At 42.9% G+C, this 24,756-nt stretch overlaps 1 pseudogene; it reads right to left on the bottom strand.

Moving 5' to 3' along the window:
- Nucleotides 1-12,355: 12,355 nt before the first annotated feature.
- Nucleotides 12,356-19,344, bottom strand: LOC117354855 (annotated as a pseudogene).
- Nucleotides 19,345-24,756: the final 5,412 nt, after the last annotated feature.

Below are 24,756 nucleotides of genomic sequence, written 5' to 3'. Positions count from 1 at the left end.
TTTTCTTGCTTGCTCAATAAAAATATATTTGACCATATTATAAATAATAAAAAAGAATCATAGATAAGAACATTTGCAGGAGGGTCTGACATTTTCCTCCTACTCTTTTGGATTTCTCTTGCCATCAGAACCAGAGCTGGGATCTGGCACTATGAGCCTCCAGTAGAGCTTCTGCCTTAGTACCCAGAGGTTATGAATTTGACCCCAGCTCAGTTTCTTGTGATTCTGGGCAAGTCACTTAACACTCCATTGCCCCAGGTACCATAGTTAAATTGTGAGTCCGCCAAGACAGATAGGGAAAATGCTTTGAGCACCTGGTTTTAAACTTGCTATATACCACTTTGGGCGAATCACTTCATAAAGACAGTTAATAAATCCCAATAAATGAAATAACTATACAGTGGTTCCTCTTCTCTTGACCCCACTTCCTCTCCAGGGGCTGTGAATTCTGTACTATATCTTAGTATTAAAAATATTATAAATATATTATTTCTTCTTACTATAAATAAGTGCTCAGTCTCTTGTCTCCTGCATAAGAGCCACAGCGAGATCATTCCAGGACCATCATCGCACTTATAGGTCCCTTATTGTATATTATATCTGATCTCAAGACATAAGTCATCCAGCCTGTGCTTATGTATTTTCTATTACACTCGTCTACTAGTGATTATAGCACTTATCTTATCCGGCGTGGATGATCAAATCTCGTGGCTCCGCAGTCTTGCTTTTCCAATGTGATTATATGAATAAATATGTGCAAATGTGCTGACTGGTGACCTTTGCTCCCCAACTCAGTCCTGAGTTTCGCCACAAGGGCTTCTTCAGGAGGAGTATTTATGCTTGGAAACGCAGTAACCAGCTCGGAAAAGACAAGGGGGAAATCCCAGGAGAGGTAACAGCCCAACCAGGAGTCAAAGCAGCCAAAGTGAGCCATGGCTCTTATGCAGGAGACAAGAGACTGAACACTTATTTATAGTAAGAAGAAATAGTATATCTAATATAATAAAACGCTAGCCGCGCATGCGCACTCCCATCTGCGTGTTCCGTTTTCCGTGCACTGTAGGGCACCACAGGTAAGAGTGTGCATGCGCGTGAAGCTCTCTCTCCTCCCCCCCCCCCCGAGGCGAATGTCGGCTGTCGGCGGCCTGAGGTGGATATTGGCGGTTGCAGGCAGCAGCAGCCGAGCCCGGACGGCATTTAAAAATAAAACAGGCAAGTTTTTAAAGTCCTGAAAAGCCATCGGCCGTGAAGTATGCAGGCGGCATACTTCATGGCCGATGGCTTTTCAACCCCCCCTTGCACCGCCGCCGCTGTACCCCCCCCCAGCTTTGTGGTTAAGGCCTGGCTTCTTCGGGCAGCAGCAGCGTTTAAAATCCGCTGCTGTTGCCAGCTTCAGGCCTTCCTCTCTGGCGGGTCCTGCCTACTTCATGTTTTCATGAAGACAGGACCCGCCAGAGAGGAAGACCTGAAGCCGGCAACATCAATTAATTATAAATGCTGCTGCTGCTTCTGCCCGATGAAGTTGAAGGAGGAAAGGGAGCAGAGGGGGAGAGAATGGTAGGGCATGGAGGTAAGGAGGAATGTATGGGGGGGAGGAAAATGCTGCACAGGGAAGTGGGGTGGGAGGGAAATGCTGCAGTACAGGGAAAAGGAGGGACAGAAAAAGGAAGGGAGGCCTACTGCTGGACAGGGGGAGCAGGAAGGAGATGATGATGGACAGGGGGGAGGTAAAACAAAGGGAGAAGGGCTGCTGCTGGATAAGGTGAGCAGTGATGGGGTGGTGGAGGACACAGGGGAGGTAAAAGGAAGGGAGAATGGGGGGGGGGAGCAGGCAAGGGGTGGTGGTGGACAGCCAAGAAAAAAAAAGAAAGAAAGAAAGAAAGACAGAAATACAGAAAGCGGCTAAGGAGAGAGAGAAAAAATAAAGACAGACACACACACATATATTCTAGCACCCGTTAATGTAACAGGCTATAACTAGTTTATAATATTTTTAATACTAAGATTAGAGAATATAAATAAGTAAAAACTATAGTTTTTTTGAATAAAAGAATTAAAGAAGCCGGTAACTAATTTGAATCAGTACTATGGATCCACCAAGCTGGCCCACAGATTAAATCATTTCTGCAAGATCCCCATTCTAAAGTCCCTTATAGCACACATCAGTAATAATGCAAGAACTTCCAACTTTTGTTCTGGATGTGTAACTAATGTGCTGAATTCAGAATTAATGTGACAGCGACCATAATAAATTTCCATCTTTCCACTGCCTCTCCCCCTTTATCATCTCATTACCTTTCACTTCTGCTGTGGTTAAAACAATTTGCACTGAAGCCAAGACAGAGTGACCCAATTTCTCCTGCATTTTCTGTCGCTGATATGGAATTTTACAGCCAGTCAGAAAGCTTTATAAACACAACCTAGATCTTATATAAGTTACTAAATAAAAGAAAAAGCAAAAAGCAGATGAATTAGCTCATATATCTGTATAACACTGGTTACAATGCCGCTAGTTCCCATATCTGCACAAAAATTGGTGTATAAATTAAATTAAGATCATAACATTGCTTTATTCAGGTTTTGATTTTCCCTTTGCTTGCTCTTGCTAACAGATACAATAATGGAATTTGTAATGATGCATTTTTAATATCCCGACACACAGCAGAAGATAACAGTGGGTGGCAGTTTAGCTCTCATCACTCAGGAAGTTACTGTGAATACTTCTCTAACAATACAGGCCAAAATGCAGAAATGGACTAAAGACTAATAGAATTCTAGGGTTTGCAAAGCAGAAAACTTTGCTTGTGCCAGTATACAAATCCACAAAGTACCCATGCCTTGAATACTGTATGCATTCACACTCAGCTCATCCTGTAATGGGTGACCTAGAAAAGGAACAGAGGAGGGCAGCAAGATAATTATGAGTTAGAGAACAATTTTTAAATGAGGAGAGATTCGTCAAAAGTTAGTACTCTTAGGGCTCCTTTTACTAAGGTGCGCTAGCGCCTCCATAGAGCTTAGTATTTTTTGTTTAGCGCGTGGTTTGTGTGCGCTAAAAACACTAGCGCACCTTAGTAAAAGGAGCCCTTAGGGTGTGGGATAGGTACCTGGCTTGGAGAAATGTTTAGATGGGAGGATGGAGGGGGACGAGTTGCCTGAAATTTCTATGCCTTCAGCAATGTTTGCTTTGTAATACGGGTGCCGAGGGCCTTCTCTTCTACTTGGATTTTGCTAAAGGACTTAGGGGAGGGGGATGTAGATTGATTTTGGCAAAAGTTCGCAACTCTTAACTCAAATTAATATCCCATTTAAGGAATGATTCAAGGTTCTCTAGTGTGAGCTGAGAATTATTGTCCTTTATTTTCTTTGAATTTATTTGATGAAAGATAGTAACATGTGCTCCCCATTAATGTGGGCTTAAAAGGAATTATGTATGTATGGTTTGATTATGTACTGTTTTATGTGATTTTCCTTTTTTCCTTTGGAATTGCTGGATATTGTAAAGTATTCAAAATTATAAATAATAAAGAATAAAAAAAAGTTCGCAACTCTTTGTTGATTCTATATTAATATTTTCCTCCTCATGTAGCTTAGTTTATCGTTTACTAAATTATACCTCCTCCCCCTTTAACAAGGTGGGTTACAGTAATGCATTCACAATATTATTTTTTTTAAAAACATAAATACAGACACACATAAATTTCATCCACATATCAAACAAAATAAGCAGATAAGTGCTCAGCACCCATATTTCATTTCTCAAAAGAGATGTCTCTTCAAATGCTTCTTTTAAAAAAAAAAAAGTCTTCATTCAGTTTTAAAAACATTCAACAAGTGTAACATAAGATACAATTATTTTATACTTTAACATCACTTAATATACCATCAAAGTTTAGCTCACATCAAATATCCCTCCCCCCTTTATATCCAACAATTATACTGAAGCATAAAAAATCATAAAGTATTCCCTCCTCCCCTCCCCACCCTGGATGTGTATGAACAAAGGAAAAAAATAATATTCATCCTGTACAATATTTTGTTAATGGCTCCCAAATATCCCTAAATTTCTTAAAATACCCCTGCTGTACGGCTATTACCCGTTCCATTTTAAAGATTTGGCCTAACGAATGCCACCAAAAATTATAATTCAGCCAATCCCAATTTTGCCAGTTTTTCATAATTTGCTGTATGGCAACCCCTGTCATGATGAGCAAAAGTTTATTATTATTAGAAGAGATTTGACTCTTGGCTCTCATAGAAGTGCCAAATAACACAGCTTCTTAAAAACAGTTACATCCTTTTGCTTTCTAAACGTCAAAGGGAATATGATTCCAAGCGTCTGGACCAGCACAAGAAAATGCTCCCACTCTAGTTGCATGTAACCTTGCTTGTTTAAGAGTAGGAACCGCCAGCTCCCTTAATTGAGCAGAGCGTAAACTTCGAGATGGTATGCGTACAGATATGCAATCGGATATTTTGGCACCGTTTCATGGAGACAAAGATAGGTTAACCACAACCGTTTATATCATATCCTGAATTCAGACTTCAACCAGTATAACCTTACATAGGAATTGGATACATGATCAAATTTCCCAGCACCAAACAGAGCTTGAATTATCGTTTGGAGTAACTTGTAAGGCATGAATCACATTCTTAGGAATGCCTAACAACGCCAAGTTACAGTAATCCAAACTGGACAGTATGACTCATTGAAGGACATACTTAAAATTGGCCCCAGAAAAGTATGATTTGAGATTGTGTTCTTTCTGTTGTCCTATTTTGTATGCTGATATTCCCCCCCCTCCAATTTTTTTATTTTATTTTTTTAAATTACAACTCTTCATCCTGGAAAAAAGATGAGCGAAGCAAGATATTCTGGATTTAGCGCATGCCTTTTTCAGTAGTAGCCTTCAGGAGTTACCTTCAGACACAGTAAGTATTTCCCTTTACCCAAAGGGCTTACAATCTAACCCCTTCTTTTACCAAGCCACGCTGCCAAGCAGTACGAGCTAAATATCAAGCCACCCATGCTATTCTTATGGGCGGCCCAACATTTAGCTCATGCTGCTCAGCAGTGCGGCTTGATAACAGGAGGGAGGGAGGCGATATCTTTTTTTTTCTATAATATTAATCTTTAATCTTTAATATTATTATCAAATCCCTGTATTAAATAACCTTAGAGTATTTGTAACCTATGGGGTTCATAATAAAAAAAAAAAAAAAACGTCTAAAAAGTGGCCTAAATGGCTACTTGGACGATCAAAAAGCCTGATCGTCCAAGTACCCATAATCAAAGCTGGTTTTAGACATATCTAAAACCAGCTTAGGCCTTTCCCCTGCCACTAAACACACAGAGAGAAAAGAGGCGTGTTTAGAGGAGGGGAAAGGGCGGACGGTAGGCAGGAGGTGGGCCGACCTACACCTAGGCGTGCAGCAGGTATAACCAAAACCTTAGGCAGATTGCCTAGTCAGCACTTATACGTTTTGACTTAGACTAAGTCAAAACAGGTCTAAGTGCCGTAAAAAGGGGCCGCTGAGCTGATTGTGGCTGCTGCGATCAGCTCAGCGGCCCCAGCAACCTGCCTACCCCCTACCGCAATGATCGCGGAAGGAGAGATGCACTCATCTCCCCTACCGCGATGCCATCACTCCTCTACCCGAACTGCTGCGACCCGCAGCAGGAGAGATGCCCTATCTCTCCTGCTGTGGGTTGCAGCAGTTTGGGTAGAGGAGTGATGGCATCGCGGTAGGGGAGATGAGGCATCTCTCATGCCACAATACATCACCCCCCTACACACATCGGGGCAAGAGGGAGCCCAAGCCTTCTTGCCCCGCGGCACTGACCCCCCCCCCCCCCGATTACGTTCGGGGCAAGAGGGAGCCCAAGCCATCCTGCCCCGGGCACCCGCGGCACCCCCCGATTACGATCAGGCCAGGAGGGAGCCCAACCCCTCCTGCCCAGGTGGACCCCCTACCCCCCACCCCCACTACAATACGGGTAGGAGGGATCCCAGGCTCTCCTGCCCTCAACACAACCCCCCCAACGACCGCCTCCCGCCCGAACCCACGATCGGCCCCCCTGCCGACCCGTGACCCCCGCCGACCCCCTGACTCTCCCACCCCCAAACCCACCCCCCATACCTATAAAATGTTGGCTGGATGGACGGGTGCCAAACCCGCCCGTCCAGCAGGCCAGCCGGCTGCAGAATGGGGCTGGATCGGCCCAGGTGTCTGAAACCCCGCCCACAGGTGGGGCCTAAGGTGCCTTGGCCAACCAGAATAGGCCTTAGGCCCAGCCCATGTGCTTAAGGCCCTGCCCACAGGAGGGGCCTAAGACTACCGGGCCTATTCTGGTTGGCCCAGGCACCTTAGGCCCCACCTGTGGGCGGGGTTTCAGATGCCTGGGCCAATCCGGCCCCATTCTGCAGCCGGCTGGCCTGCCGGACAGGCAGGTTTGGCACCCGTCTGTCTGGCTAACATTTTACAGGTATGGGGGGTGGGATTGGGGGTGGGGGGGTCGTGGGAGCGGCGGGAGGTCGCGGGTCAGCAGGGGGGGCGATCGGGGGTTTGGGGGCGGTCTTTGAGGGGGTTGTGTCGAGGGCAGGAGTGCCTGGGTCCCTCCTGCCCGTATTGTAGTGGGGGTGGGGGGTCCGCCTGGGCAGGAGGGGTTGGACTACCTCCTGCCCGATCGTGTAGGGAGTGGGGGGCAAGAGGCCAGGAGGGCTTGGGCTCCCTCCTGGCCTGATTGTAATTGGGGGGTGCCGCGGGTGCCTGGGGCAGGAGGGCTTGTGCTCCCTCTTGCCCCGATGTCGTCGGGGAACGTCGGGGTGCTGCGGGGCAAGAGGGCTTGGGCTCCCTTTTGCCCCGATGTCGTCGGGGAATGTCGGGCTGCTGCGGAGCAAGAGGGCTTGGGTTCCCTCCTGCCCCAATGTCGTGAGGGGGGGGGGGGTTGGTGTGGATTCTGTAACCGGTGTTGTTTTTGATAGACACTGGTTACAGAATCCAGCTTTTAGGTGAAGGACTGGCTCCTCATTCGCCTAAAAGCCCTTGTGTTGGACGTTTGGGGCTTAGGCGTTTTTTTGGTTCATTATGGGGTATAAGTGTAGACGTCGTGGGAGTATAAGTGTAGACGTAGTGGTGGTCTGGGCGTTTAAACAGCTGAATGTAGAGGCAGGCCATTATAAAAAAAAGCATCCATTTGGACATTTTTTTTTTTATTATGGACATTTTCCCTGCTTCTACTTTCAACGTTTAAGGCCTTAGGCCAAAGGGGGACTTATACATTTTTTTTTATTATGCCCCTCCACGTGTTCAAATTTTTAATGAAGACAAATAATATATATTCAAAGAAAGAAAGAATTAAATGAAATGATCATTAATATTTTTACCACCTGTTTTACATTTCTGAATAAATTATTAGTAAATTATTTCCTCTCAAAAATTTCCCTTTAAGTTAGAAATCTCTCACCCTATAAATATTATGAACATTTAAACATGTTGGAATAATTTATAAACACAACCATAAACTAGCATTAATATAGCCTTTTCCCTAAAAAAAAAAAAAAAAAATTACAAAGCATATATAACAACAGAAAATAAACATATATTGTCAAGGACACATTCAATTTCCAAATTAATCAACATAATAATAATAACTATAAAAGTGGGACAATGGAAAAGTGAGAGCTGGTTACTGGGAGGAAAACATTCTCTAATACTTATCTAATATGTTGAGGCTGGAAATGATCCTCCTTATAGGAAATATCAACTGTATTATGCAGTCTGATCTACATTTGGAGTCAGCAAGTGATTTTTGATAAAGTTTGCAGTTAAGGAGACTGAATTCACTGTTCAATTAATAGACAGACAACACTGACAGATTTGGATACATTTTTTATTGGAGTAACTTAATGAATTTTATGATTAGCTTTCAAAGACAACCCCTTCTTCCTCAGACCTGAAGCAATAAAGGATTAACCCCCCACCACCCCCTTTTTTTTTTTTTTTTTAAACTGCGGTAGAGTTTTCTACCACAGCCCAGAGCGCTAAATGCTCTGACGCTTCTCCGACACTCATAGAATTCCTATCAGCGTTGAAGCAACATCACTGCATTTAGCACCCGGGCCATGGTAGAAACCTCTACCACGGCTTATTAAAAGAGGGCCTACTTAATTTACCCAAGATTGCAAGCAGCAGCTATGGATTTTGAATTACAGGCTCTTAACGCACCATTCTAAACATTAGGCTATTCTTCCATCCATGTGAAGGATATGTACATAAGCCAGGGTCCATCCTATCCAGCCTGCAGTTGATCGAGCCCCTTAAAGATACAAACTCTTTACACTTTCAAGATTCAGGAGTTTGTTTTTGTCCTGAGCCCTCCACTACCTGGAATCAGAGTTTTCAGATGTGATATAGCTCAGCTCTGGTCACAGTGGAGTCTGAGGTCAATACCTTCTATAGTTTTTTTTTTTTTCCTCTCTGTAGATACTTTGTGGTAGTCCAACTCCTCTTTCCTTTTATAAAGCCTCCTGTTTGCTTGAGTCCCAGGGAATCAGAGGGTCCTGTTGTGGATTTCTGAGGTCCAGCCTCTCCTCCATACCACCTCTGGTCTGACTCTTCTTTCTCTCAGCTGTCCCTTTTCGAGCAATGCTCCTTCTAAGGAGCACGTTCTAAAAACCCAACAATTTTCCAGATTTGCAAGTATTTTTGTGAGCAGCTATGCAAAATCTGTGAGTGGCGCTCCTTGAATGTAAGCAATTGCTTATGTGCTCAGCTTAGAGGCAAGCAGTATCTGAGGCATTCCAGAAGCTATCAAAGTGGAAGTTAACCCAGGTACAGCTGACAGAGGCAGAGTTAGTTTAGAAACTTCTTAATTGGCAGGGTCTATTCTAAATGAATCCACTACAGGTTTTAACATTAGCTGCCTGCAGGTTTTGCTGGAGTCCCACAGTGTCCTCTGTTCTTGGTGTTACTTCAACCATGGGGGGAAACCGCTCAAGAACTTGATAAGATTGGATACTCCTTTTAATGAGGCCCTCATATATGTATAAAATTATAATACGGTGGAGGAAGTAACTAAGGGCCTCTTTTACAGAGCCGTGCAGCAAATGCTCTGACATTCATTCAGCCCTTATTGATGTCAGAGCATTTACCGCATTGGCCCTCATTAATGGGCTTTGTAAAAGAGGAGCTAAGGTATTGTTATTCACTATGGAGTCAATTCAAATTCTGGTTGTTTTTGCTTCCAAGAGACAAACGACCAAATATCACATTTTCCTAGATCTCTTCTTTCATAAAAAGGGATATTCAGCCGCTCTTTGGGCTGTTTTCAAACTACAGACACGGGTTACTAAGCTCCATTTTGACAAAAATGTGCTAATAATGCAGCTTACTGTGGAAAATTTTCAAACACATATTAATAATGATATGCAAAGCATAAAAAATGCATGTAGAGCATCTTATTATTATGCAAAATTAATAATGCAACCTGCATTACACCTCACAAGTTGTATTATTCATGTAAAAGTAACAGTGCAGGCTCAGGATTCCCAGGGAGCAACTTAAAAGAGCTGATGCTTTCAAGAAAATGTCCCTTAGACCCTGTCAATATTACATAGTAGCATAGTAAATGTTGGCAAATAAAGGCCTACATGGTCCATGCAGTCTGCCCTAACATGATGGGCAGAGTTGAATCTGGCACTCTGCACAGGTCCCACCTCTTCATGATTAAACACTGGCGTACTTAACTTCTATCTCTCTCTCCCAATTCTGGGAGAGAAGAAGTCTGCCCAGCACCCGTCCTACTTCCCATCTATGAGGAGTAGCTATCAAAGCCTACTACAGCCCTTGATGTCCAGTATTCCCTCCCACTTAAATCCTATGCCCTCCTTACTTCCTTGCCTTACAAACCCTACCAAGCATGCTCCCACCTCCCCCTAAATAAATATGATCCTCTTCTTATGCTTGGACTTTCATGTGGCAGCTGATAATGTTGAGTCCTTTCCTCCACTTTGCACAGTTAATGACTGTCCTGCAGCCTTTCCTGTGCATTGCATCTACCTTCAGCATGTTAAGGCCATATGGGGCTTGGAACAGTCACCTCTATAATCACCCTCCTGCTTCACTCCCTAAAGTTGGCCCTGATCATGTAGATATTTTTATTTCATGTAAGATAAAAAGTTCCTCCCTTCCTTGTGTTCTTTTGCCCTTGTGATCCTTTATTTCTCTGTAATGGATTGAGAGTGCATGAAAGCAGGGAAGAGGACATTGGTGAACCATACAATTTCATATAGATAAGAGGAAATCATCTGTTTAACCCAGTGGTTCCCAACAGGGAAAGAAAGGGATGGCAGAGGGGGTAAAAGGAGGACAGGGAGAGGTGGCAGAGGGGAGCAGAAAGGGGGATGATAGATGGATTTGGAGGAGGACAGAGGGAGAAAGAGGCAGCGATGGACCTGGGGGAAGGCAGTGGGGGGCAGGGTGAGGGAGAGATGACAGAGGGGGAAAATGGGAGAAATGGATGTGGAGGGAACAAAATGGGGAGGGGGAGAGATACCCTGTTTCCCTGAAAATAAGACAGTGTCATATTAATTTTGGGTTCAAAAAACACACTAGGGCTTATTTTTGGGGGATGTTTTATTTTTTCATGTACAATGATCATCTCTCCCTTTCTCTCCTCCATCCCAATTCTTCCTTTTTCCTTTCTCACTCCCACATGTGCAGCATGTGGACCACCAGACCAATCGGGTTTTCAGGATAGCCCTAATGAATATGCGTGGAGCAGATTTGCATGCCTGCCACTTCCATTATATGCAAATCTCTCTCATGCATGTTCATTAGGACTAGCCTGAAAACCATATTGGCCTGGTGGTCCTCCAGGACAGGGTTGGGAACCACTGGTTTAACCAACCGTACCTTGATAAATGGATCCCAATTTATGATAGATTTTGATTTCCTACTTCTTTCAATGATGGCTCCAGTTCTGCCTCTCACTGGGAATCTGGGGAAGCGCATCTTCTTCCAAGCTCTCCCAGAATATGTACTTATTTTCTCTTCTACTCTTCATTGATATAAGGCATCAACGGAATCTCCTTGAACACCAGACACAACTTGCCCTTCATGATTGTGACACAATCATCTACATTGTGACATCATCATTGATACAAGGCATCAACTGAATCTCCTTGAACACCAGCCACAACTTGCCTTTCATGAGTGTGATGCAATCAGCTACTGTGTGACATCATCATTGATACAAGGCATCAACTGAATCTCCTTGAACACCAGATACAACTTGCCCTTCATGAGTGTGATGCAATCAGCTACATTGGGACATCATCATTGATATAAGGCACAGTTGTCAAAGTTGATCCTTGAGGGCTGCAATCCAGCCGGGTTTTCAGGATATCCCCAATGAATATGCATGAGATTTATTAGCATACAATGAAAGCGGTGCATGCAAATAGATCTCATGCATATTCATTGGGGAAATCTTGAAAACCCAACTGGATTGTGGCCCTCAAGGACCGACTTTCACACCCCTGATATAAGGCATCAACTGAATCTCCTTGAACACCAGACACAACTTGCCCTTCATGAGTGTGATACAATCAGCTACATTGGGACATCATCACTTACATCACCAGCACAGGAGCTTTTCATGTGCCTGATGAAATTGTGGCTAATCTTTCCGCTGTCCAGAGTGGTGCAAACTGCAGGAATTTGCAATCGCATTTTCAAAGCACAATGATATAATATTTCACTATGAGGTTAATTTCAAAATGATGTAGCCAGTTCATTAAAGGCAATTATCCATCAAAAAGCAATTATCCAAATAGAACAATACAAACCCAAACTTCCAGCACTGCATGGCTCAAACTGACAGAGATCTGAGTCACGGTGGGGAAGCAGGAATCTTGCTATAAGTACTATATTAATTGCCAAGCTTCCATGAGCCAGAAAAAAAGCACTTGTAGGTCTAGGTTCTGGCCCCTGGACCATAGATTGGACAAGCCTGGAGTAAAGGGAGAGTGTGGAGTGAATGGATTACTGTGCCAATTGGCTCCCAATACAAACTGGTCCTGGTCTAGGCCCTGTCTTCTCAACAAACTAAAAAATTTTATAAAAGTAACCTCTTAAATAAAGGGAAGCTCACAAAATGTCACTATAAGCCAGCAAACATAGGTTGTCATTGGGACCATCACAGCAGTCCCACTAACCGCCTTGGTTACTTTAATTAGTCTCTTAAGCACCTTATAACATTGTTAACTTCTGTCTCAAGCTGTTATTCTCTACTTAGCTTTGTTGCATTCTTCGGTGGTTTTAGCTCTCTAAACCTTGCTGCTCTTATCCATCAACTTAAATCATCATGCAGTGCAGCTTTCCTAGCCAGCCCCTCTACTCCAGTTTCACTTTTAATTGCTTCGTCAGGAGGCAATCCTTCCTGATGCTCACCTAGGCAAGAAAGGATTACAAAAGTTTATTAAATCAAAACATTTCCAATGGATTTGTGCAGCCATAGGTACCCATGGAAGTGATCACATTACTTTTTTTTAATGAACTTCCCTGGCTCCCAATAAAGGGTCCTTGGCAATTTATGATTCTAAATATTTTATTTCAGGTTTTAAGAGGTCTTTACCCATAATTCTGTAAGGATCCATTCTAGACCCTCGCTAACCCAGGATGCTCCAATTTAGAGCAGAGAGGAGGTGTATGCCATTTGATTATATCATCCCCATTTTGGGTTGGTTTCAGTGGTACTACCTGCCCTTATATGTCAAAGACCCTTAGAAAGTGTACTGTATAGTGGATTGAAGTGGAATTTTGGTGGACAGCTCAGCCTTTGGGCCTAGTTGAGGTTGCATCTTATGGTACGCATTTCTTGAGTTTCATGTTTGTGTCCAGTGTGAAGTGAATATGAAAGACAGGTTTTACCCATTCTCTGTCTGCTATTTAATTGAGAAGTGGAGTAGCAGCTTAACTCTCAAGTCGAAGGAACAAGGAAAGAGAAGCCCCACAGGAAATGGACTTTTGGAGGAGGTACTGGTGTGCTAGATTATTCCAGAAAGGAGAAACTGTATGTTTGTTTCAGATGGGAATAGGTTTGCCCTACTACATGGGAATCCCTTTGTCCCTAAATACTGATTGCTATTGAAAGAACTACTAACTACAGCTACATAATGCAAGGTTCCATTGCTCAGGAAAAGGATCTAGGTGTCATCGTTGATAATATGTCATAACCCTCTGCTCAGTGCACAGTGGAGGCTAATAAAGCAAATAGAATCCTAGGAATTATTAAGAAAGGAAAGGAAAACAAAAATGAGTATGTTATAATGCCTTTGTATTGCTCCATGGTGCGATTGCAACTCAGATACTGTGTTCAATTCTGGTCACTGCTTCTCAAAAAAGATATAGCAAAATTAGAAAAGGTACAGAGAAGGGCAAACAAAATGATAAAGGGGATGGGACAAATCCCCTATGAGGAAAGGCTAAAGAGGCTAGAGCTCTTCAGCTTGAAAAAGAGACAGCTGAGTGTAGATATGACAGAGGTGTATGAAATACTGAGTGGAGTGAAACAGGTAGACATGAATCACTTGTTTACCCTTTTCAAAAATACTAGGACTAAGGGGGCATACAATGACACTCCTAAGTAATAAGTTTTAAACAAGCCAGAGAAAATATTTCTTCATTCAACATGAAATTAAACTCTGGAATTTGTTGTCAGAGAATGTGGTAAAAGCAGTTAGCTTAGCAGGGTTTAAAAAAGGTTTGGATAATTTCCCATAAGCCATTATTAAGATGAACTTGGGAAAATTCACTGCTTATTTCTAGGATAAGCAGCATAAAATCTGTTTTATTCTTTTGGGATCTCGCCAGGTACTTAGCCAAGGTTGGGACAGGTTGCTGGGCTTCATGGATCTTTCGGTCTGTCCCAGTATAAAAGCACTTATGTTCTTATGAATGGGATCATAGACACAGATAAAGGAGGAGTGTTGAGTAATACATCTCTATGCAATGTTGTAAAACCTCAGGACAGAATGGCTGCCTTAAAGCAGTGATCGTTTTACATCTATTTTCAGTAAAATGTTGGAGTGCCCCATATTTTCCACACCATGGCCTTGAAGAGAAGTCACTCCTCCCCCCCCCCCTGATCCTGCTCCCTGAAGCGAAGAGGGGAGAGGATTAGACAACATAAATGTTTGTGGGGGCTCTGGAGTGTGAAGCCTTAACACCCCCTTTAAAATACTTTCTAATAAGAATGGATTGATATGTTTCTTCAGTTTCCAATGTCCTTCTTGATTTCCTCTTGTTCAGAGCTCAGATTTACTAAATCTAGACATGGAGCTCTTTGCCATGTAGGCCTCAATCTGTATATTATGTCAGGAGAACTTCACCTGGAATTTGATAACTTGGTCTTTTGATGCCAACTGAAATCTTGGGATTTTTGTTAACATAACATTTTAGCAATTGCTAGTTTTATTGGTTTGTATTATATCCTATTATGCTTATTTTTTTTATTTTTTATAATCTTGTTCTTCTTTATTATTCTGTTTAATTTGTTATTTGTGTCATTGCTGCATGGATTATGCCTCTACAATGAATATTTTGGATTTGCGAAATATAAATAATTGAAATCATTTGGCTTCACTGCAAGCAATGCTTCGGAATGGGCTTTACGGGGGGTTTCTTCACTCTTTGAGGCACCCTTTCTGTACCTAAACTCTTGGCATCTAAAGGGACATCCTTAGGGCTCCTTTTACGAAGCTGCGTTAGCGGTTTAATGCGCGTAATAGCGCGCGCGCTAAACTGCCGGCCGCGCTAGCCGCTACCGCCTCCTCTTGAGCAGGCGGTAGTTTATCGGCTAGCGTGTGATGAAGTCACGCGCGTTAAACCTGCTAGCGCACCTTCATAGAAGGAACCCTTAGTTTTGGTACCAGTTGAGTCCATGCTCCCTACCTTCTCTTTTGTTTCAATATCAGACCATATAAAGTATAGGAGTGGCCTAGAGTTATTTCAATTTAATGACTGAAATACGACAGTTTTTTAGACATTCATCTGCTAGGATTGTCTATTTTGCAAAGTATAAGGGGAAATCTCTCTCTATGGTGTTGGGCTTCTTGGGGTTTTAGTTTAATTTTGTTTTTCATGTTTCTATTTTTATTTTGTGTTCACTTATTCGCAGGGCTTTTTTTTTTTTTTGAAGGCAATACTGACACAGTGACAAAATTCATCACCGTTCCCGTCCCCGCGGATAACCGCGGGAAATAATCCCATGTCATTCTTTAGTGTCTATCTCAACCTTAGTCCTTCTACACCAGCATTCTTCAAAGCAAAGCTTGCGGGTCAGTGGCTGTGCTTATGGGAGCCAAGGATAATGAAGCCATTGTGACATCACTGATGTGATTGGCTCTTAGGCACTGGTGGAATGAGGCATTATGACATCACAGTATCTGCTCTGGATACCAGAGACTGTCATTCTTTAGTGTCTATCTCAACCTCAGTCCTTCTACACCAGCATTCTTCAAAGCAAAGCTTGCGGGTCAGTGGTTGTGGCCATTCATACTCTGATTCTTCCCTCTCTCCTTAAAGAATGACATGAAGATGGTTTCCCGCGGTTGTCCACGGGGACGGGAACGGTGATGAATTTTGTCACCGTGTCATTCTCTAACCTGACTACATTCTCTAACCTTTCCATTGCTTGACAATAACAGCCCATGTTCCGCAAGCATTTACAAAAGAGCTCAGGTTCTGCACATTCTGTGCTGCATTTTTATCAATTCAGTGGCTGGTTGCAGGGGGCCTGGCTACTTTAGGGTGGGTTCCCTCAGTGATCTCTTCACTCCTGAAAAATGGCCTGGTATTTGAGTACCCACACCTTTTTTGCTAGAAAAAAAAAAATGAACTGCTTATTTGGAACCATTTTCGAAAAAGAAAATGACCACATGAAAAACGCATAAAAGCCAACCATGGGGATGTAGGAGGGGCCAGCATCCTTAATAGACTGGGCACACAGACATCCCAGCAGAGCAGTGGGGTGCTCTAGAGCAGTGATTCCCAACCCTGTCCTGGAGGAACACCAGGCCAATCGGGTTTTCAGGCTAGCCCTAATGAATATGCATGAGAGAGATTTGCATATGATGGAAGTGATAGGCATGCAAATTTGCTTCATGCATATTCATTAGGGCTAGCCTGAAAACCCAATTGGCCTGGTGTTCCTCCAGGACAGGGTTTGGAACCACTGCTCTAGAGGGCACATAAAAGGTCCCAAGTAAACAAGTCACCATAGCCCCATTACATTACGTGGGGAGCCCTCCAAAACTCACCCAAAATGTATTATATCCAATTATATACCTCCCCAATAGCCCTTATGCCTGCTGGTGTCACCTATATGTCAGTACAGTAGGTGGGTTTCGGTGGGCTCACACTTTCCACCACAAGCATACTAGTTAGAGTAGGATTAGGGTCTGGGTACCTTCTCTACAGTCCACTGCACTGACCACCAGGCTACTCCAGAGACCTGCTTGCTGCTCTAATAGGACTGGCCATAATATCTCAAGTTGTCATACAGGTTGGTATGTACTGTTTCATTCACATCTTTGGGGGGTGGGAGAGGGTCAATAACCACTAGGGGAGTAAGGAGGGCCATGCCTTCATGCCTCCAGCAGTCATCTGGTCACTTTGGCTACCTTTTAGGCACTTATTCGTTACTGAAATAGGTCTGTGTTCTATTATTGCAGAAAAATGTCCAAATCATAAATCTACCCAAAACATACACCTTGAGATTTAGATGCACTTCAGATAACCAGTATAGAAACCATCTAAAAATATGTTTTGAAAATGGCAATTTGGATGTTTTAGCATAAAAAAAATATCCAAATGCCACTTTAGGACATTTTACTCTTTTGAAAATGAGCCCCATAGTAAGATAGTAGATGATGGCAAATAAAGACTTGTACGGTCCATACAGTCTGCCCAATAAGATAAACTCATAAGATATGATGCAATACTACATAAGAATACTTATTTACCACATTTAGATATCATTGTAATCAAAGCAGTTTACAATAAAATATACATAATAAAACATATACAGAACATAAATGCATAAGAAAAATCAATAAACAAAAAAAGGGGGTCTGGAGGAAAAAAATACCCTAATTACACCAAAACGAAACACTCTAGTAATACAGTATATATCTATGGATATAAGAAGGAAAAAGTCTCAGATGGTACAGAGAACTCCCATGTACCAATTGAGCAGGCTAAATTTCTGTTAATGCCTCTCCAAACCATCCATCACTGGCAAAAAAAAAACTCCTTGAATTATATTACTGCAATCTCTATTTAAAATGCAATCTCAACATCTTTTTAAAGTGTCTGATAATAGCAAACATATCAAACATAAATCCATGCAAGTATTCAAAAACAGTGAAAAAACTGCTTATCTGAAGATGAAATCATGATCCTCCAACGCCGCTTTGTCAGGGTAAAGGATCAAATGCACTAACTGCGCTCTCAATTTGAAACTCGAGTCTCAAAAAATGGCGCTACAGTGTTCAGGGCTGGTTCTGTTAAAAAGAATTATATACTGCATGCTCTATTACTGGAGTGTTTAATCTCGATGTAATTAGGGTAATATAAATCAATAATACCAATCACACAATACAGTCAACACATACCAACATAAATCAATCTTACACTGGAGAACGTTTGCAGGAACAGAAAGGTCTTCAAGGCCTTCTTGAACTGTTGGAGTGAAGAGTTTCATAGTGGGAACATAGAGTCAAAGTTGCAAAAGGAGAGCTGTGTGCTGTCTCTAAGCTTGCATACCTGCTTCATTCCAGGACTCAGATTCTCTACCATCAGGTCAAAGCAGTTGTCCAGGACAAGGGTATGTATCTGAGAGAAAATCTCTTCTTGGCAGATGGGACACTCCACTTTATGCTTCATCCACTCTATTATACAGTAAGAACAGAAGCTGTGTGCACAGTTCAGAGTGACAGCGTCAATAAAGTACTCCGAGCAGATGATACAATGAAGCTCATTCTCTAGCACATTGTTCATCTGACTGAGGAACTCCTCCTTCTGTGCTCCCTTTCTCCTTTTCCTCCTTAGTCTCCTGGAGCTCTTTATTCTTGGCCTTAATGATCTGTTCAAAGCCCTCCTTGTTCCAATTTAGCTCTTCCATTAAGAGAACATGTTCCTGCACATTCCTTCAGATTCTCCTCACTGCTTGGCCATCTCCAATCCTCTTCCTGCTGCTGCTCTTGCTCCTCTTCCTCATGGAAAGTCCTCTTCAGTTGCCTCACCCCCCAGCTGCTCTTGGAGTTTTTTTTTTATTTTTTCTTCTTAGCTATTTCTGGGCAAGAATCCAAAGCTCTACCCGGTACTGTGCTTGGGTTCCAACTGCCGAAACCTCCATCAAAACCTACTCCAGCCCATCTACACCCTCCCAGCCATTGAAGCTCTCTGCAGCCCATCCTCCCCCAAATGGCAATATACAGACAGTTCCTGCTCCAGGGCCATCACTTGTGCGCTCTTCTTGCTTTTGCTTTATGCTCAGGATTGCTGTCTGATTCTCCTGTACCAGTTGACACAGTCTCTCAATTTCCAGTTTAGTCTCAAGCCTCTTGTTCATCTCCTGTGTTCTAAGATACCATGGCTGGCTGGGCATTGCTTGCCTTTATTAGCCAGACATAAGCTCCCTGCAAGGATCACAGTTTAGGATCCATTTTGCTCTGCATGAAGACTTGTTGGCCTTCTCATTGTCCAAGAACAAGTGATGCACTTTGGATTTGGAATAGGAGGGACCCTCAGCTCCAGCTGCATCCAAATTCTCCACACTAAATTTTTGCTTTGTTCTTGGGCCTTTCACTTTGTCTGATGACTGTACACTAAGAAATGGACGGATCACCTCCAGTTCTTTATAAGAATATAAGAATATCCTTATTGGGTCAGACCAATGGTCCATCTAGCCCAGTATCTCGTCTTCACAGGGGTCAATCAGGTCACAAGTACCTGACAAAAACTCAAATAGTAGCAGCATTCTATGCTACCGATCAAGAGCAAGCAATGGCTTCCCCCATGAATCAGCTCATACTCGTACTCTGCTTTTTCAGAGTCTTCCAACAGCACTCCCAGATGAATGAAGTCCCCTTCCATGACAGGGAATTCTTTCAAAGGCTCTAGTTGCTGTTTCTTCATCCATACTAGATTCTTCTTATCCATGAGAGTTCACTGGCTTTCTGCATTCTGCTTGAAGATTGAAGGAATCATCAGAGGACATAGTTATGATATCAGCTGGCAAGTCACACCAAATCCCAGGCCTATGGTTACCACCATGTTATTCTCTAGCAGAAACTACTCTCTGCTCAGCCCCAGGCATGGCAGACACCAGCATTTGCCACTCGCACTCATCCCGACCCCAGGCCTCATTCGCATTTTTTGTCATTTTCAGGGCACGGACTGTAGAAGTCGGCCTAGCATTGGCCTATCTATTCAGCCAAGATCAGGGCACAGACCTGAGGCCAGGTGTTCTAGCATGGAGTTTCTATGGAGAGATCTGTATTATAGTAATATGGCTTGTTCAGTTTTCTCAATAGGTATTCATATACTATGGCCCACTGCAATATTTCCCTTTTCTGAGAAGGCTTCTTGTATGAGTTTTGGAATATGGGGTTATTATGGCATGGTAGATTTGCTGTACAGGTTCTGAAACCTTTGTAGGATTTTGTACTGCAGAATCAGATTGTTTGTATGGGGAAATGTCCTAGTTCTTCTCTGTACCTATTCTTGGGGGAGGGGTTTCTGTGGCTGCAGAAAATATGTTTAAACAGGAAAAGCGAGAATCATAGCAGTTCATAACTCCAAATTAAAATTTGATGATTCTCACTTTTTGTTCTTTGGTGTATGATCACCTTTCATCTCTTGTTTTTGCAGAATATATATTTAACACTTTGCTGGTCTATTGAGCAGTGCCAGGAGTTTGTATATTCTACTTTAGCATTTCAGGCTACATAATAAACTGCTACAATTGCTGTGTCATATGAACAGCATTGCAAAGTTGTTGTTGATTCTTATTGTTATTATACAGCCTGGGAATATGATACTTTCCTTTTTTGGGGGGCAACCACCTGACTGGTGTTCTGAGAAAAAGGGCCCCCTGCTCCTTGACTAGGGTTACCGGATGTCTGGGGAAACCTGGTCATGTCCTCTTTTTAGAGGCAATTTGTGCATGTGCGAACATCGACTCGATGATGTCACTCGCATGCGTGCATCCACGTCTGCACATTATAGTTTTATTTATTTTAAAATTTTCTATACCATTTAAAACTAAACGGTTTACATAATTTACATACACAATTTTGTAAAAACATGATAAAACAGACACACAAACAATCATCAGAAATCATATCTACAAGCTAATACCATAGCTTATATAATGAGAATCATGACTAATTCATCAACTGTGCAGAGAGGAAAATTATTGGCTAAAAAAGGCATCTACAAATAGTTGCATCTTGAGTAATTTTCTAAACATGCCCTTTTCACTACAGTTTCGTATTTGGCCTGAGAGGGAGTTCCATATTTTAACTCCTGCACAGCATAAAGTCATTTTGCCAGTCTCAACAAGCCTTGGGCTAACATTCATCTTCAGTAGAACTAAATTCTCAGAACGTAGTGATCTATAGAAATATAGAAACATGACAGCAGATAAAGGCCAAATGGCCCATCTAGTCTGCCCATCCACAGTAACCATTATCTCTTTCTCTCTCTGAGAGACCTCACGGGCCAATCCCAGGCCCTCTTGAATTCAGACAGTCTCTGTTTCTACCACCTCTTCCGGGAGATTGTTCCACGCATCTACCACCCTTTTCGTAAAAAAAAAATATTTCCTCAGATTACTCCGGAGCCTATCACCTCTTAACTTCATCCTATGCCCTCTCATTGCAGAGTTTCCTTTCAAATGAAAAAGACTCAACTCATGCACATTTATATTACGTTGGTATTTAAACAACTCTATCATATCTCCCCTCTCCCACCTTTCCTCCAAAGTATACAGATTGAGATCTTTACGTCTGTCCCCATATGCCTTATCACGAAGACCACACTCCATTTTAGTAGCCTTCCTCTGGATCAACTCCATCCAATTTTATATTTTTTTGAAGGTGCAGCCTCCAGAATTGTATACAATATTCTAAATGAGGTCTCACCAAAGTCTTATACAGAAACATTAATACTTCCTTTTTCCTACTGGCCATACCTCTCCCTATGCAACCTAGCATCCTTCTAGCTTTCTTCATCACCTTTTCAACCTGTTTGGCTACCTTAAAATCATCACATACAATCACACCCAAGTCCCTCTCTTCCGTCATGCACATAAGTTCTTCACCTCCTAAACTGTAACATTCCCTCTGGTTTTTGTAGCCCAAATGCATGACCTTATATTTCTTAGCTGTCAAATTTCAGACCAGTCTTCAAGCTTTGCCAAGTCTTTCTTCATGTTATTCACACCATCAGGCATGTCTACTCTATTTCAGATTTTGGTGTCATCCACAAAGAGGCAAATCTTACCCGACAACCCTTCAGCAATATCATTTATAAAAATGTTAAAAAGAACAGGCCCAAGAACAGAACCTTGAGGCACATCACTAGTAACATCCCTTTCCTCACAGCGATTTCCATTGATTACTACCCTCTGTCGCCTTCCACTCAACCAGTTCCTGACCCAGCCCGTCACTTTGGGACCCATCCCAAGGGCACTCAGTTTATTTATTAGACATCTGTGTGTAACACTGTCAAAGTCTTTGCTAAAATCTAAATACACCACATCTAGCGCACATCCTCTATCCATCTCTCTGGTCACCTAGTCAAAGAAATTGCTCAGATTTGTTTGACAAGACCTACCTCTAGTGAATCCATGTTGTCTCCAGTCCTGTAATCCACAGGATTAAAGAAACTTGACCATTATCTGTTTTAAAAGTGTTTCCATTGATTTGCTTACCACAGAAGTCAGACTTACCAGCCTGAAATTCCCTACTTCTTCCTTACTTCTACTTTTGTGGAGAGGGACCATCCTTCTCCAGTCCTCCGGTACCACTCCCGACTCTAGAGACTCATTGAAAAGGTCAGTCAGTGGAGCTACCAGAACTTCCCTAAGTTCCTTCAGCATCCTTGAATGTACACCATCCAGCCTCATCATTTTGTCTACCTTTATTTTAGCTAACATCTTTTAAACACAACCCTCTGAATAGACCCTCGATCACAGTCTATTACTCCTCCATCCCTTTCATGTTTGTCCTCTAGATGCAGCCCTGAGCTTGGGGAAGGAGGCATGAGGTTTGTGGGGTGCGGGGTATGAGGTACAATTGGGCGGGGCTGGTGCAAAATGGGGCGGGCCAGGTGTCCTCTTTTTAAAGAGGATATCTGGTAACCCTGTCCATGACTGTAACTCTGAGGAGGGCCTCCCTTGGGCAGGGCTAGTGCAAGACTACTGGGTACCTTAGATGAATTTTCAGTCTTAGAAACCCTCCTCAACTAACTATTAGGTCCCCCCCCCACCAAAGATATCATGCTTGTATATCACATACACACAAATGAGTGCAACTTCCAAAAGTCATTTACTCAGGTAGATGGGCTATTTGAAAACTATCAAAACACACAATAATCTCACTCTTTCACACAATAAGCTTAAATGGAGAGGAAAAGGATCTCAGACACCTGTTCGATTGTGTAAAGCAATGGTTCTCAACCCTGTCCTGGGGACCCCCCAGCCAGTCGGGTTTTCAAGATATCCCTAAAGAATATGCATGAGAGAGATTTTCGAACCTGTCACTTCCATTATATGCAAATCTCTCTCATGCATATTCATTAGGGATATCTTGAAAACCCGACTGGCTGGGGGGATCCCCAGGACAGGGTTGAGAACCACTGGTGTAAAGCATACATTCTATCAAGAAGCCTGTTGTGACTCCTTGAAGAAGCCGCCATAAGCGGTAAAATGGGTTCTGCTGGGCCGAGGCTGACTGCCACTATATAAGATAAGTTGAGCTGTATTATTTAGATATTTAAACTAAGGTTTTTTTCATTACAGCAAGGGTAGGGAACTCGAGAGCCGTATTCCAGTCGGGTTTTCAGGATTTCCCCAATGAATGTGCATGAGATCTATGTGCATGCACTGCTTTCAATGCATATTCATTGGGGAAATCCTGAAAACCCGACTGGAATACGGCTCTTGAGGACCAGAATTCCCTACCCCTGCATTACAGAAAAAAATGACACTGAAATAATAAGAATATTTAAAGATTTTGAAGAGGATTTTCAGGATCAATGATAGAGACTTGGAACTGTTTAAGTCTTGATCGAATGCATGCTTTAAACCAGTGTCTCGCAAACTTTTTCGAGCCGGGGCACACTAAACCTAGGGTCCCCGGCTCGAGACACCCGGAAGTGCGCTGGCACGTGACGTGAGCTTGCTGACATCGGCGCATGCGCAAAGGCCCTTCGAATGGGCCTTGCGCCGAGAGAAGGACCTGCGCTGGAGAAAAGGGCTGGCAGAGAGAAGAGGTGCCGGCGTCGGGAGATTGCTTACAGGACGTGCCTCTCTTCGCGACAGGCACATCCCGTAGACCAGGGGTGTCCAATGTCGGTCCTCGAGGGCCGCAGTCCAGTCGGATTTTCAGGATTTCCCCAATGAATATACATGAGGTCTATTTGCATGCACTGCTTTCATTGTATGCTAATAGATCTCATGCATATTCATTGGTGAAATCCTGAAAACCCGTCTGGATTGCGGCCCTCGAGGACTGACATTGGACACCCCTGCCGTAGACAGTCAGCTAGCACCAGCACCTCTCCTCTTCCCCAGTGTACTGCGGCACACCTGAAATCTCAGGAGGCACACAGTTTGCGATACACAGCTGCTCTTTGACCCCCCTAATAAAAAAGCTGTTGTCATAGGCGACTGTGTAGTATTGCCTAATAACTGAGTCAGCCCCTTTTGGTGGCGGGGGGAGGGGGGGGGACTGTTTTTTCCTTTGCCACAGGCAGCAGATTGTCTTGAGCCATCCCTGTATGTTATATGCTCCAAAGTCGTTCTTTGCCACATGTTTTGCTGTTGTTTTATTAATGTTATAATATTTCAAGTGTGTTTATTGTTAACTGCCTAGAACCACTATAGGTGAGTTATAAATTTTAGAAAAACAATGTATGTCCTGTCTGCAAGAGACACATTTTCCTAGTAAGGATCCTATGGGTCCTTACATTTAGCAACAAGAATGTGAGAGTAAAAACGTGGGATCAGGTAGGGTTACCAGCACTGCCTCAGGAACAGTCATTTACAATAAGCCCCCTTGAATTCAGAGAATGTCAGGCATTCGTGTTTTTTATTTCACTTTAGCTATGGAATTTGTGGTGAGTCTGAATCACAACTATTAATTCTGAGAAAAAAATATCTGCCTAGTTTTCTTGCTTGCAGCATGCTCAAAACCAAATGCATCTCTGGGGCCCTCTTCGCTCTTTTAATAGTCCCTTTCTGCGTCATTATTACTTTCTCCGCTTCTGTGTCCACCTGCGTCCCCAAAGTGAAAAACTTTTTGCATTTCCACAATGCAGGACCAGAAAGAAACAGCTGCATTCTCAAGGTTTAACCGAGAAACTTAATTAAGTTGCAATGCAGCAAAGTACTGCAAACATTAAAATTGCATCTGCCCTTTGTGGCTAATTCTCCCAGACTTCCTCTTCCAGCTTCTCTCT

The sequence above is a fragment of the Geotrypetes seraphini genome, chromosome 2, assembly GCF_902459505.1.
Source record: "Geotrypetes seraphini chromosome 2, aGeoSer1.1, whole genome shotgun sequence".
NCBI lineage: Eukaryota > Metazoa > Chordata > Amphibia > Gymnophiona > Dermophiidae > Geotrypetes > Geotrypetes seraphini.
The sequence above is the reverse complement of the archived record's forward strand: the minus strand, read 5'-3'. Positions and strand labels throughout refer to the sequence as shown.